Source organism: Acomys russatus, chromosome 18 (assembly GCF_903995435.1).
Source record: "Acomys russatus chromosome 18, mAcoRus1.1, whole genome shotgun sequence".
NCBI classification, from domain to species: domain Eukaryota; kingdom Metazoa; phylum Chordata; class Mammalia; order Rodentia; family Muridae; genus Acomys; species Acomys russatus.
In genome coordinates this window covers 31,329,618-31,342,086 of record NC_067154.1, presented here as the reverse complement: position 1 = coordinate 31,342,086, position 12,469 = coordinate 31,329,618, and the positions used below count along the sequence as shown (strand labels likewise).

At 38.1% G+C, this 12,469-nt stretch overlaps 1 pseudogene; it reads right to left on the bottom strand.

The window, feature by feature from the left end:
- Positions 1-1,560: 1,560 nt before the first annotated feature.
- LOC127202389 (BTB/POZ domain-containing protein KCTD1-like) lies at positions 1,561-2,459 on the bottom strand (annotated as a pseudogene).
- Positions 2,460-12,469: the final 10,010 nt, after the last annotated feature.

The following is a 12,469-nucleotide window of genomic DNA, read 5'->3' as shown; positions in this document are numbered from 1 at the left end:
ACAAGCTACAACCACTCTACATATACACATACATACATACACATATACATATTTGGTGGATGGAGCAAAGCTCCAACAAGCCTCAACAACTCCACATAGACATATACGTATACACATACAGACATACATATATTTGGTGGATGGAGCAAAGCTCCAACAACTATTTTTTTCACCCATATCTTATATATTTTAGCAAAATCTTTCAAGAAGTCCAAAATCCACAATACACTTCAATTCTATTTTTCTCTAACTGAATGATTGCAGTGAATGTATGTAAGTAAAAAAGCATGTTCTGTAACACCCTCATGTGATCAAATGTTTTACATATTATGAATAAATTAATATTCTCAAAAACCCACATATATTCATAATTAAGCAACTTGTTATAAATTAACAAAGAATAAACAAGCAAGGTAATTTCATCATCCAAATTTTCTCACTGAAAGACTTCAAATTGTGGTTAAAAAGAAAGGATCAATTGTATTAATATTTATCTTAAAATTAATCTTATAAATAATCATGAGAGAATCACAAATCTAAACTTTATATACAAATCAGTTATTTCTACTTTGAACCCTCATTGTGTGCATCTAATCAACAGTTTTATTAAATCATATCAAGAATCTGAGGGGGGAAAAAGATACAAAAATTTAATCATCACTTTAATCACTAGCCCAGCTTTAGCAAGAGAGGCATGTCAGCTAACAGTAGTTGGAATGGCATTGTTCTTGCTCTCTGACCACATACACACACACACACACACACACACACACACACACACACACAAACAAACAAACAAACATATACAACTCTGGATCAACTTTTTTTTTTCAGAGTTTTTAAACAGAGTTTATTGTATTTAATACATTATAATACATTATAAAATCTGAAAAAAATTGTAGGAAAGCAGCAGACCGAAACGGGGGATCTCCAGCAGGTAATAACTCTGGCCCCTCTGCCAAACGATCAGCGTAAAAACAAAAAGGCAAGGTCACATCTGTGAGGTGGACAAAAAAAGTGTCAGTCCTATACAAACTACAGTCCGGATGTCTGTCTACCGTGTTTTCCGGGCAGTGTGCTCTTGAGCGGTTCTCTGAATTTCCTCCTGGTCCCTAGCTGACCAAACACAAAACCTCCACTTGCAAAGAAACACCAGCCAAGGTGTCTTGTTTGTTTAAAAACAAAAGAAAAGAGAGGATGAAGGAAAAGAAACAAAGGATGGCTGTTGGCAATTGAAACTGTAAGAAGACTCTGCCGTCTCTGCTCATGGCTTATTTACTGGACAGAGACCTCAGAGGCCCAGGACACACATGGTCACCACAGCCCCCACTGTTTCTCTCTCCCTCCCCACCTCTGCATTTCCTACCTTTGGACATACATATATATATATATATATATACATATATATATATGTGTGTGTGTGTGTGTATATATATATATATATATATATATATATATATATATATATATATATATATATATTATGTCTTGAGGATATCATGATTCCCATTGTCCCCATATGAATACACATGCGATTTCTAGTGGATATAAATATCTTTTATTCAATTTTAGGTTCAGAGCATGGTTTACAGTTCCAGCTGCACACAAATGTCCCTTTTCTCGTATTGTTATTGGTTGCGTATGTTTTCTTTTTGCATAAGAAATATGTCTGTTTAGTCCAGTGGCTCCTGTTTTATCCAGATGACTGAAGGTACTTGTGGCGTCTGCCTCAGTTCCCGCCGGAGGACATATTCACTGAACTGGGACGAGTCCACTCCTCCCCCACAGGAACCCACAATTTCAAATCCTCTTTGCTGCAACCGCTCAAGGACCTGGACTGAGTTGAGGTGGCAGTAGCCATTTAGAGGAAACCTGATGACGTGCGTTGAGTCGTGATTCCAGCCTGCATTGACTGAGTTGCACATCACATCGCCGATCTCTGGAAACACTTCTTCTAACAAGGACTTGTCCCCACTGAGCGTGATCCTTTCTCCGAGGTCGGGGGCCACAGGTACCACGAGGCACAGTAAGGGCCGTGAAAAACGGCCAGTCTCTCTGTCCTGCTTCCATCGTTCCATCTCCAACAACATCGATTGAAGTTGAAAATATTTTGCCTCTTCATATAACAAAGTATAGTCCTTGAAATCATCGGGAATCAGGAGTTTGGACGTTCGTAGGAAATTCAAGATATAACTGAACATATGCCCGTCTCTGTCGATGAAGTAGTGCTGCTTGAGGCTGTACAAAGCAATGGGCTCCATACCGTTAAAAAGCCTTCCAACTCTTGACTCGGGGTATTTGGTAAGGGTGGCCAGGCTGCTGGTGTAAATGTGGCCGCCCACATCAGTGTGGACGGGTGCATTGGATTTGGTGAGCTGCGCTGGAATTGGAACACCTTGATTGTTCAGCGGCGATGCCAGGGATCTGGTGATCAGAGGTCTTTACATATTGGGCCAACTGTCCCTTTGGCAGAGCCGCAGCACTGGCCCGCGGGCGCGAGCGAGGGCCAGCGGGAGGGCGGGGCGGTATTGCTTCTCTAAGTAATGCTGGAGGAGCAGTGCCCCCTCCACCACCCCCTCATTGCCCCACGGACCAAGGGATCCTAGCTGCTGTTGCAGTGAGCCGGCCGCGGGCGCTGCTGCGAAGAGCTGGTGTCCAGGACCACCTGGAGCAGGCAGGTTAGTTCCATCCTAGGCACCACCTCAGCTCAGCGGCAGCTCCCCTGCGGTGACACAGTCTGGGCGGAGCACTTGTTCCACCACTGGCGCTAACTCAGAGCAGCCGCAGTTCTCCTGCTGTGGCACAGGCTGGACAGAGCTCTCGGTTCCACCAGCTCTAAGACTCTGGTTGGACACAGTGTGCAGTTTGAATCCAGAATTCCTGGCTGAGATTGGTGGTCAGTTCGGGCCCTGAGTCAATAACTGACCACAGCACGCACTTTGGGCCAAAAGGCCCTAGCGGAGCTTGGTGCGTAGTCCCAGCCCAAAAATTCTGGCTGGACCCTGTGTGCATTTTGGGCCCAAAATCCCTAGCTGAGCTTGGCAGACGGTTCAGGCCCTGAGAATCTAGCCTAGTTCTGCCCGTGGTTCGGTCCCAGTGCTCCTGGCTGGACTTGGCAGGGAACACAGAGGCTGTGGATACCTTGGCCTGACCCAACGCTCATTCAGAGACCCAGAATCTGGATCAGCTCTTAAGAGAGAAGGACAGCAGGACACCAAGAAGAGACTTGATACCCTATGAGCACATACAGGGGGAGGTAATCCCTTTCAGGAACAGTCATAGGGGAGGGGAATAATGGGAAAATGGGAGGGAGGGAAGAATGGGAGGATACAAGGGATGGGATAAACATTGAGATGTAACAACAATAAATTAATTTTAAAAAAAGAGGGAAAAAAAAAAAAAAAGAAAAAGAATGTGCCTTTCTGAACTTCAAATTGTCCCGAATTTTTTCTACATCAAGTCCACTAATAAAAACATCTTAAGCCAACTTCCCTAACAATCTACATCTCTAAATTCTTCCTAAGGATGGTGATTGAATCATTAATCTGCTCCATCAGCAATACTTGAAGTAGATCAATCACTATTATTGTAAGTGATAATGACATTTCCCAGCTCCTGTAGAGTTTCATGCAACTCATAGATTTTGAGGAATGAGTTGATCACAAAGGCAACAAGCAGAGTGATACTCCACAACAGCCTCAAGTCTTCACTATAATAGTCCTCCGGGCTCAGCCTCTCTGAAAGATACTCACTGTGTTTGAGCTAACCAGTGGGAGGCATTGCATGAGTTGTAAAACTGTTTTGCTGTTTCTCTTGCATGGCCTCCAACATGAAAACAGACTGATCAAGGTAATGCTATCCCAGATAGATAATCTAGAAAGAATACAGTGAAAAGGGTGGTGTTTTCATAAGGCAGAAGAAGCAATGGTAAATCAGTAAAGTGAGGTTGGAGAAGAAAAATCTGAGTATAGAAAGTTTTATTGTAGAGAAAGCATGTGGGAACAGGGTGGGGTGCAAAGAGATGAGCTTTGGAGGGATTAATAAATACATGGGATCCATGAGGAAGCCACAGGGTTAAACTATCACGTCTAGTAATCTAAAACACAGTGGCATTTGAAAGATGATAATCCTCAGTCTAGGCAATTCCTGTTTTAAATTTAGTGTGTTTACTGCCAGCAGATCCTATCTGAGGAGTTGTTAATGGAGACGCAAGAGGTTGTGAAAACAATGCTGACTGTTTCTCTCCCTGTTGGTTTCCCACAGGAGCTAGTGGGTAAGAGTGTAATCATAGAGACACCATAATTCTTGGATCTAAAGTGTACAGAAATCAAGCTGGAACTGTGCTTTAAAATTTTTCCCTGTTGTTTAGCTTTTCAGATTGACAAATGATACAAAGCAGGCTGCTGGAGGAGTAAACATTCTTACGTGTCTTTCAAATCTTTCAAGTTCGCTAACTACCTTTCCACTGTCAGTGTAGGTATAACAATACAACTATTATGACTATAACCTACCCTGATTATAGATGAGGATCACTCTGTGAGAGGGAATGCATAGTATTAGAAAAAAGGTTGAAAACTACAACTTAGGAGGCCTTGGGCGTTAAAGGGAAACCTACTATTGAGGTCCTGCTAAATTGACATGGCATGAAAACCTTCTAAATATCTAAATAAAGTATGGGAAATTGATTTATAAGGGACAAACTAGTTATGCAAATGTGGAAAGTGTTGTGTGGAGGACATAAGAAAAAACATTTACTTAGCCCAGATAGGGAACTGATGAAAAATCAAAATAAGGATACACCCAAAGTCTAACTTAGTGGACCAATAATTTATAGGGTTACTTATGAAAATATAGTTGAAGGATTTCAAACCGTAAAAGAAATAATCCAAAGACAGCCACATCAATGAAGCCCATCCCAGGATGGGTGAAGGCTCATGAAATCTGTAAACCTGGAACTCACTGCCAACTTGCACCAGCTCAACATTACTATCTCTCTCAGGCAGCTCAGTTGGTTGCGTCTTCAAGGTAGCTTGACTTGTCTGAAAGTACCTTTAAGCAGTTCCGTCTACTTATGTATGGCTTGGGAATGAATGAGGCTATTGTACCTGATCAGTTTTGGAGACTTTTTCCTTAATTATACTTAGACATTTATGGTACAGAACAGTGTGTCTATTTAATACCCAGCTTAAACACTGGGAATATATCCTTTCAAAAGAAGCATAAGTATCTCAGGATATTATCCACTAATTTTGAGTAACTGGCATATTTGAAATATGTTGTAGTTTTATGCATAATGCTTAGAGAAATAGACATATGAAAAGATTTCTGAAGCTTAAGATTGCTTGTTAAATGTAGCATAGTCTCACAGAAAAATGGTTAGCAAGCAATACGAATTATGAAAGGAAGATTCCTTCTCGAAAAGAAAATGAAAGTGAATGCTGGTGGATGATGCTTTGATCTGAAACCAAGGATTTATAGTGGAAAGAATGTCTCTAAGATTAATGATTACATTTATACTCTATTAAAATAATGCAATATTGTATTGTTCAACAGAACAAAATTATATATATATGTATGTATGTATGTATGTATGATAAGCTAAACATATTTTGAGTTCCCACAGTGGATATTTATTAATTATTAGATCTCCAGAACTTTATTTCTAAAAGATTCAATTATTCATTTAACAAATATAACTTCAATGCTTAATATTTAAACATTAAATTTAATAATAAATACTATGTACATTTGCTTTTTTGTCATACGATTTGCATGTTTGTATGATTGCTCAAGAACTGCAATGTTTTTCATCCTTTGTTTCTTCAAGAGACATTTATTAACTAGTAGAATGAGCTATTATTTGCACCATGAACTCATAAAACATTGAGACTATTTTCAGGTGTATTCGTACATTAGAAGTGTCAACATATTTCAGAGCTTGAAACATTTAAGGTTTAAATACAAGTTGTTATTTAAATTTATCTTTTTAATTAATTCATTTTATGTGCTGATCATGTCCCCCTCCCTAGTCTCCTCTTAGTCTCACCTTCTCTTTTTCTTCCCCCTTATCCTCCTCTCCTAGCACTCAGAAAGGGGGAGTCACACTTCCCTACCATCTGACCTACCCTATCAAGTCTCCTCGGGACTCCCTGCATCATTTTCCTTTTTGGCCTGACAAGGCCTCCTCACCAAGGGAAAGTGATGGAATAGCAGACAGCAGAGACTTTAGCAGACACACCATGCTCCCTTTACTAGAGGACACAGGTCTGGGGGCCTACATCCTCTCCATGCATGGTCATTGGTTGATGCATCAGTCTCTGGAAGCCCCTCTGGGCCTAGATTTTTTAGCACTGTTGGTCTTATTGTGGAGCTCCTGTGTCCTCTGTGTCTTTCTATTCCCAGGCTCTTCCATAAGAATCCCTGCCCTCGGCACAAAGTTTGGCAGTGCTGGGAGGAGTCTATCAGAGAACATCTATAGTAGGCACCCATACTCTTCACTCTCTTCAACAGCTTCCTATGTCTAATCTATTTGCCTTTCTGAATAAGAATTTAGAATCTCCCTAGGATCCTCCTTGTACCTTATCTTCTTAAGGTCTGTGGATAGTAGCATGGCTATCCTGTATTATGCAACTGTTATCTGCTTATAACTTAGTATATACTATGTGTGTCCTTCTTGGTCTGGGTCACCTCATTCACTTAGGATGATCTTTTCCAGCTCCATCCATTTGCCTGCAAATTTCAAGATGTCCGTGTGTTTAATAGTTGAGTAGTACTCTACTGTGTAAATGTGCCTCAATTTCTGTATCCATTCGTCGGTTGAGTAACATTTGGGCTCTTTTTAGTTTCTGGTTATTATGAATAACGGCACTATGAACACCATTAAGTACATGCCCTTGTTGTATTGCACAGAATCTTTTGAGTATATGGCCAATAGTTGTATAGCTGAGTCTTGAGGTAGAGCTGACCTAAGTTTTCTAAGAAAGTGCCAGATGAATTCCAAAGTGGTTATACAAATTTGCACTCCCATCAGCAATGAAGGAGTGTTCTGCTTTCTATCCAATATCATACTAGCCACTGGATTTTAGAAAAGAATCTCCTCACCAGTATCTCTCTGTCTCCTGTCTCCTCCTCTCTGTCTGTCTGTGTCTGTCTGTCTTGTCTGTCTATCTGTCTATATGTGTGTGTGTGTGTGTGTGTGTGTGTGTGTGTGTACACATTCTCCCAAATGTGTATGCCTGTATAATGTATATGATGTGTGAGTGTTGGAACATTTCCAAGGAATGTGGTGTGTGTGTCTCTCTGTGTGTGTGTGTGTGTGTGTGTGTGTGTGTGTGTGTATGTGTGTGTATGCCTGTAGTGTCCACCTCAGGCAACTTCCTAAATCACCACCTTATACTATGACACAGGTTCTCTCACAGTAGCCAGTGGTGTGGGGTGCTCTATGTCTTTAACAATACCCATAGTTATAGGTCATTTTGTTCCTCATGCTTTCACAACAGCCATTTCCATTCAATGAGTCATCACCCAACTCATGGACAGGTTATTTAACTGTCTTCAAACAAATGTTTTTCTCAAAATATGAATAGTACAAGAACAATTATAATAGTACTTAAGTTAAATGTTTATTTTATTATATTCTGATTTTATATTCACAGCTCAGTCACCTGAATTACATAACCAGCAGATTAAGTTTTCCTTTACACCTTTAATTCTAAGGATTTTTAAAAATAGAATGTGACAATTTTATTGTCTTGAAATTATAATATGTTTACATAATTTATATTTCCTTTCCTCCATACAAAACCTTCCACTTATCCAATCCTTCTACTCTTTCAAATATATATATATACTGTGATACTTCTACATATGTCAGTGCAACTCATTCACTCTGTATGATATTTCTTGAATAATCAGTTAGAGACTTTTCCCAAAAGAAATGATTTCTCCTGCTCTCAATATCTCCAAGTACCTTTCAGTTCCTTCTCTAAGTTTAAGGCATTAATTCAGATATTCTAGAGACGTGAGGATGAACATTTCTATATAGAGTGGTATAAATGTTTTGATCTCTACTACATCTTTAAAACCATATGTTTATACATAAAACAAGAGAAATACTTTCAAGCTGTTTGTTTTTAATTTCTATTTCACCTTTGAGATTATAATTTAATTACCACATATCGCTTCCCTTTCCTCTCTACAAAATATCCTTTATATTGCTCTCATTCTGTCAAATTCATGGCCTAATTTCTCACTAGTTGTTAGTCAATGCATATGTATGCATAAATATACATGTATAAATGCACGGATATGTCTGAGTACATCCTATTCCTTCTGTTTAATGCAACTTGCATGTATGTTTTCAGGGATGACCAGTTGATACTGGGCAGTCAGTTGTTACGTTATTCCATGAGGAAGACCACCTCTCCACTCCCAGCTTTCCCCAACTAACTATAATTCTTTGTAATATATGGACTTGTGGGTTCTTCACTGTCAGTTTGACATGTCCTTTGATATCATAATTGTTCAATTTACATTTGGGAAGTCATACTGGTGAGACTTTATGAGTGTAGCTCCTACTGTTATTTGGATATAGTCAATATGTAATCTTAGGAATAATTTCGATTTTATATGTAAAGTATCTCATAATTTTACACATTAATGTACATTGATCCTTTCAAAAGGTGATGAAGTCAGTTGGTTATTGGTCTAATGTGAAAAGTACCTCTATCAAAGTGTATTAAAACATATTTTGGAAGATGTATATTGGAGATACACTTAAAACAGTACAATAAGTAATGATGATAATGGAAGAAATAATCTTCTTCAGAAAAAGCACACCAATTGTTTATCAGTACCAAATGGTTAGCCCTAATTGTTTACATACACACAAATATCACAATACATACTGATCAGATTATAGTTAAAAATATATTTATAAATAAATATTATTATATAACAGCAACTTAAAGGAGAAAAACATTTGACAAAGATCAAGGAGGGGTATATAGAAGAGGTTAGATACAGGAAAAGGAAGGAAAACAATGTAATTATATCATAATAATAAAAATAAATGAAAATTAAACATAGTTTGATGTAAAAACTTGAAACCAACATATTTCCTTAGACAACAAGATTTAAAGAAAAACAAGGAAAAACTCTTACCACACACTGCTTATTTTTGTAAGACATAAAAACTTTGCTAGGTTTCAAAAATGTGTATAGAGAGCTAGCTAGAAAAATATTTTAGTTTATCATATCATGGTCATATCACTTACTAATCTAATTTTATCACAAGAATATGTGTCCCACATTTAACAAATAGATGCTATTCTACAGAAAGAAAAGGTAGAATAGATAAGATCTTCAAACCCCTCAGTGACCTAAAGTCAATGGCATTAAAGATGTTTTTATTGTTTTAAAGAATGATTGACAATGAGACAGGTTAACTCCTGGCAACACCTGCCTACCTCAAAGATGATGAGGAGCATATAAGATCCTCCGTATGGAGATGGCTCCAAATAGGGCAAACGAGCCACTGAGTAAATGTCCTCATTTCTACCATAGACAGAATTCTGCCTAAAAATGGTCAAGCTTGGATGCAGGCAGAGTTAGCAGCCAAATTCTGCCAAGATAAGTAAGCAAGTCTTCAATGGCTCCTGCCTCACAAATAGGTCTGTCAGATATATTGGACCTGAAATGATGTTCCAATATTATAGAGAGTTTTGGGTGACTGTTCAGGCAGCAAACTGTCTCTGTCATCTTCTCATTTGGGAAGCTGCTAAACTGAACTGAGGTAATTTTATTCTTTCTCAAGTCTCTGATGGGTTTGAAGACCAGATAGTTTAGTTTTACAATTAAGTGTAGTTTAGGGATTAGGGTGTTTTAGGTCTAGATAGATGTTTTAACCTGATAATGATGAGATATGATAGGTATTGATTTACATTCAGAATGTAGTTGTACCAATATAGAAATCATGTTTTCTACAAGGCTGGCAAATACAAAGAGCCAAAACACTATGAATGTATCATAATTCCTGATTGTTTCATGGTTCTTCTTGCTGTAGGTAGTTTATTGTGTATATGTGTAATAATATTTATGAATATATAAAAATGAATGAAATTTTTAAAAAAGAAAAAGAAAAGAAAACTACTATATGAAAAGGATGCATACTTAGTCAACAAATTTTTCACGCCTGAAATAAAACATGCAAAAAGTTACACCTTAATTGGAAAAAATGCCTTTCAGATAAAAGGAGAGGAAATACAAGTACAGAACAACGTTATGTGTATGGCTTTTCCTGGTAGCTACTGCCAAAAAAGCACTAACATGATTGCAGTAACATGTAACAATAAGCATTCATTAGTTCTCAGTGGGTATATGTTGCAAAGGTCTTGTCTTTTTCTTGACAGTCTTGTCTGTGTAAATTCCCCTCAACCTATAATAAGTGGAACAGCACTGCTGATCCATCAAGGCCTATGTGCTGGATGAAATGGCTCTACTCCATATCTCTCTTGTTTATATCAAGATTGGGTGAGGCGTGTAATTCTCAGAGCTACAGAGAATAGAAGTGAGAAATTATGAACCCATAGTCCATCAACATTCAGACTTGGCAGGTTCACTGTCATGGCTGTCAACATGTCATATGTTAGTTCAGCAAGGAAAGGATATCTGGGAAGTAAGAGAAGTTGCTCTAGTATATAGCCAAACTGCTGGAGCATATATCAAACAGAAATCATTAGGAAAGGTTATATCCTGGTTATTAATTAATAATATAATCTGAGATAAATGACATTCAATCTCAAAGTGACATAGACGCTCATAAAAATATTTTTAAATGAAATATTTTAACAGGTCAGGTAACTGTAATTTTAGGAGAAATGTATTTAACACTTAGTGTCTTTTGGCAGCTTAAGATACACCTCACAAATTATTATTTGTAGTTTCACATGCCTAGGTATTATCACTATGGCAGGCAAAAGAAGAGGACATTGAGACAGAAAGCTCAAAGAGGTTACCTAAATCTCACTCCATATATTACACACCTGAAAGCACACTGGATTTGAAGTCTTGATATCTGTGTTTGGGATGCTTGCCCAATTACTACCTATTATTATCTTTTGTGTATGGGCTGCTGAATTATTGTAACTTAACATATTATTATTATTATTATTATTATTATTATTATTATTATTATTATTATTATTATTATTTTGGTCTTGGAAAATATGTCAGTTACTTACCTTGCAAACTTGAGTTTCAATACAAGGAAGCAATGTAAAAATAGTTGTGCATAGTAAGGAACTCTCATAATACTTGAGTTAGGGAAGAAAAGCTAGACACATCTCTTGGACTTGCTAGTCAGACGGTCTATGATATTTGAATAATTTCAGACCAAAGAGTACTGCTTTTTTGAAAATAAGGTACATAGTATTATACCAGTCTTCATCCAGATTCACATACAGATAAATATGTGCAATTATACATATAAGAGCAAATATACATACAAACCATTTTTAATGAGTGTTTTTGTTTGTTTGCATATATACATACATACATATATATGTTTGACACTGTGCCAACAATGTGAGAGGCTAATATGAAATGAACATTTAATATATAAAGAATTATAATTTTTTTCCATTTTTTTATTAATTTATTCATATTACATCTCAATTGTTTTTTTTTCTTTTTTTTTTTTTTTCTTTTTTTTTTTATTATTAATTTATTCTTGTTACATCTCAATGTTTATCCCATCCCTTGTATCCTCCCATTCCTCCCCCCCCCCATTTTCCCATTATTCCCCTCCCCTATGACTGTTCCTGAGGGGGATTACGTCCCCCTATATATTCTCATAGGGTATCAAGTCTCTTCTTGGCTACTTGCTGTCCTTCCTCTGAGTGCCACCAGGTCTCCCCCTCCAGGGGACATGGTCAAATGTGAGGCACCAGAGTACGTGAGAAAGTCGTATCACACTCTCCACTCAACTGTGGAGAATATTCTGACCATTGGCTAGATCTGTGTACATCTCAATTGTTAACCCTTCCCCTGTTTCCTCCCATTCTTCCCTCCCTCCCATTTCTCCCCTTCTCCCCTCCCCTATGTCTGTGACTGAGGGAGACCTCCTCCCCCTATATATGCTTTCAGAATATCAAGTCTCTTCTTGGTAACTAGCTATCCTTCCTCTGAGTGCCACCAGGTCTCCTTATCTGGGGTACATGGTCAGAAAAGGGGCACCAGAGTTCATTTGAGAGTCAGATCTCACTCTCCACTCAACGGTGGAGAATATCATGTTCATCGGCTAGGTCTTGGTAGGGGTTCGAAGCTTACAGCCTATATTCTCCTTGGCTGGTGCCTTAGTTTGAGGAGGACCCCAGGATCCAGATCTGCCTGTCATAAAGTTCTTCTTGTAGGTTTCCAGGACCCTGTGGGTCCTACTATTTCCTCTTTCTTCCATGCTACTCTTGCCTAA